General features: G+C 54.0%; 1 pseudogene; it reads right to left on the bottom strand.

The window, feature by feature from the left end:
• Positions 1–1,237: 1,237 nt before the first annotated feature.
• On the bottom strand, positions 1,238–1,961 carry LOC131275304 (thiopurine S-methyltransferase pseudogene; annotated as a pseudogene).
• Between the last annotated feature and the right edge of the window lie 1,876 nt (positions 1,962–3,837).

Here is a 3,837-nt window from a genome sequence, read left to right as displayed (position 1 = left end):
TCAATAAGTTTGTGCCTTAATCACCCAGCCATTATAGCACCCTGAGAAGAATCTGACTTCAAGTTCCTAATGCCTGCTCAAAATACCTTGTCTGCATTGTTTTCTCTTTTCAAGGTATGTTCATGTCCACATTTGCTAAGGGCCTTGAAAGTTACCGTCAATTGTTGTGCTGGGCTGTGTTAACAGAAAAAAGGCCTATGCTGGGCCCTGATGTCATGAAAATAGCAAGTATAAATGTCATATGAAGAAATCAAAGTTGTTATGATTTAGGTGCAGGAAGGCTAGGATGGCTGTGGCATGATGAAAGAAGAGGATAGTTACTCCAAGTGAGAATAAAGAAGCAAATGGGGAAATGTACTTGATTTAGAAAACCAGAAGGAATTTGTGTTTATCCTCAGTCTGAGGGGAAATCAATAGCACACATATATGGCACTTTGCTGGCACTTTGCTGGCACTGTTCTAATCATTTTACATGCATAAATTCATTTTATCCTCATAATCACATGAGACCGGTATTATTTTATATCCATATTACAGATGACAAAGTGGAGGCTCAGAGAGGTTAAGTAACTTACTCAGGGTCACTCAGTCAGTGAATGGCAGAGTCAGGATTGAAACTAGGTACTCTGGTTTCAAGGTTAAGCACTCAGCGTCCATACTTTTTTTTTTTTTAAACTTATTTTTGTATTTTTTAATGATTTTTACACTTTGGGAAAAACACTTGGTTCCATATAGGTTGGTTCATTTAATTAAAATTTATTTGTTTCTTGATTCTCTGACATAAAATTATAAAGACAAAATGTGAAATTGAGGATTAAGGAGTGTTTATAGGAAATGTTAACCTTTTATATACTTTCTTTTGATTACTTTTTCTTTACTTTGTACCTTAAAGTATTATACTCAATGTCAATTTTTCGATATCTATTATATTTTAAATTACACGCACTGGATTTATCTTTTATATATTATGCAAGTAATACATGCTGATGGCAAAATTTTTTTACAATTTGTAAGCAAAACAGATTAGTCAGCTTTTACTCCTAATTACACACTCCTCTTCAAAGGTACTCACTTTAACATTTTACTATGTTTTTCTCCTAAAAAAGTTATATCCATTTTTGAACAAAGTTCAGTGCTGTGATTTGTAAATGATTTTTTTAGTCTTCATTATATTTTCATGCCTAAGCATAATTTTAAATTGCTCAAAAACATGTTCACATATTAGATTTTATTGCTCTCATTTATTCTTTTCTGTAAATAGATATAACTTTTCAAATATGTAAATTTCCCAACTTTTATGTCGTTCTTTAAAAACATCAACCTTCTCTAGACAATGAATATTACATATTGTGTCAAACAATGTTATAATTTCAGTGTCTGGAACCTAAAATATTGGGCCTGCGTGTTTACTTGGATCATGAACAATAGACACGAGCTAGTGAAACCTTGTTCTTGTTAGAGGCAGCATTGTATCAGCATAGCGTTCTTGGTCACCTGGAAAATGGCGACTAATGGCCCTCTATCCCAAATCCTATAAAATTTGCCGATATTTGACTCTAGAAAGATAAAAAATGTTACAACAGTACAATGAAATGTTCCCCGAAGACCTCAAATACTTTGGCTCCAGGAATTTCAGCAATTGGTTCTTTTAAATAAGAAAGATTCTGCTCTTTAAAAAATTCATGAATCCCAAGTTTACTGATCTTCACCCCAGCTACACTGTATCCTTGGTCTGCAAACCTTCTCATTTCAACTGCTTTTCCACACAGGGAAAAATACCCTGAGTCCACTCTTGTTAAGAAAAGTATCCAAATGCTTCTTTACTAGCTGATGTCCTTGTTCTTGATGAGATGGAATTTTGCGGCACCCATTTCTTGCCATTCTTCCAGTTAGAACTCGGTTTTTCTGTAACTCATTATCGGGATAGTTTCAATTTCGAGTAAAGTTCTTGTATCATTCATAGTTCTGTAGACACCTTTGCCTCACAAGCAGTTGTCTCCAACATGTCCTCAGCCGCGCGCTGCCGGTAGCTCCTTTCGCCGCCACCGCCACGGGCCTCTAGGTCGGGAAGCCGGCGCCCCCGACTCCTCCCAGCACCCGCCCCAGCCCCTCCTCTAGGCCCGCCTCCGGGCCCCCGTTGCCCCGCCCCCAGACCCACCTCCAGGCCCCCCCCACTGCCCCCGCCCCCAGGCCCGCCCCCAGGCCCGCCCCACTGCCCCCGCCCCCAGGCCCACCTCCAGGCCCGCCCCACTGCCCCCGCCCCCAGGCCCACCTCCAGGCCCGCCCCACTGCCCCCGCCCCCAGGCCCGCCCCCAGGCCAACCTCCAGGCCCGCCCCGCTGCCCCCGCCCCAGGCCCGCCCCCAGACCCACCTCCAGGCCCGCCCCGCTGCCCCCGCCCCCAGGCCCGCCCCCAGACCCACCTCCAGGCCTGCCCCACTGCCCCCGCCCCCAGGCCCACCTCCAGGCCCGCCCCCAGGCCCGCCCCACTGCCCCCGCCCCCAGGCTCGCCCCCAGGCCCGCCCCCAGGCCCGCCCCCAGACCCAGGTCCAGGCCCGCCCCACTGCCCCCGCCCCCAGGCCAACCTCCAGGCCCGCCCCGCTGCCCCCGCCCCCCAGGCCCGCCCCCAGACCCACCTCCAGGCCCGCCCCGCTGCCCCCGCCTCCAGGCCCGCCCCCAGGCCCGCCCCACTGCCCCCGCCCCCAGGCCCGCCCCCAGACCCAGGTCCAGGCCCGCCCCGCTGCCCCCGCCCCCAGGCCCGCCCCCAGACCCACCTCCAGGCCCGCCCTGCTGCCCCCGCCCCCAGGCCCGCCCCCAGACCCACCTCCAGGCCCGCCCTGCTGCCCCCGCCCCCAGGCCCGCCCCCAGACCCACCTCCAGGCCCACCCCGCTGCCCCCGTCCCAGGCCCGCCCCCAGGCCCACCTCCAGGCCCGCCCCGCTGCCCCCGCCCCCAGGCCCGCCCCCAGACCCACCTCCAGGCCCGCCCAGCTGCCCCCGCCCCCAGGCCCGCCTCCAGGCCCACCTCCAGGCCCGCCCCACTGTCCCCGCCCCCAGGCTCGCCCCCAGGCCCGCCCCCAGGCCCGCCCCGCTGCCCCCGCCCCCAGGCCCGCCCCCAGGCCAACCTCCAGGCCCGCCCCGCTGCCCCCGCCCCCAGGCCCACCTCCAGACCCAGGTCCAGGCCCGCCCCACTGCCCCCGCCCCCAGGCCCGCCCCCAGGCCAACCTCCAGGCCCCCCCCACTGCCCCCGCCCCCAGGCTCGCCCCCAGGCCCGCCCCCAGGCCCGCCCCCAGGCCCGCCCCGCTGCCCCCGCCCCCAGGCCCTCCTCCAGACCCGCCCCCAAACCCACCTGCAGGCCCTCTTCCAGGCCCGCCCCCAAACCCACCTGCAGGCCCTCCTCCAGACCCGCCCCCAAACCCACCTGCAGGCCCTCCTCCAGGCCCGCCCCGCTGCTCCGCCCCCAGGCCCGCCCCAGGCCCGCCCCGCTGCGGTGCGCCCCAACTCAACTACCCGGTTGGCGCTGTGGCTTGCGCCGGGCGGAGGTGGCTGGGGTGGACGTTCATACTTTACCGTATCAGGTAGCTAATAAGTCATTGAGGTAAAAAATAGTGGAGTAAAGAGTGGAATCCAATACATTACACTATATTGGACCGAGGGAAGAACAGATTTGAGGATGGAAATTATGAGTTCCTTTTGAACATTTTATGACACGTCTTAGTTTAGACTTATGCAGGTATCTTAAGGAGATGCTGTGCTTATAGTCCTAATCTCCCTAAAAAAACCCCTGTAGGTATTATCCCCATTTTATGAATGATGAAACTGAGGCTCAGACTTTGTGATT

The sequence above is a fragment of the Dasypus novemcinctus genome, chromosome 2 (genome assembly GCF_030445035.2).
Source record: "Dasypus novemcinctus isolate mDasNov1 chromosome 2, mDasNov1.1.hap2, whole genome shotgun sequence".
Classification (NCBI taxonomy): Eukaryota; Metazoa; Chordata; class Mammalia; order Cingulata; family Dasypodidae; genus Dasypus; species Dasypus novemcinctus.
Note: the sequence above shows the minus strand (reverse complement) of the source record. Positions and strands in the feature narration are given on the sequence as shown.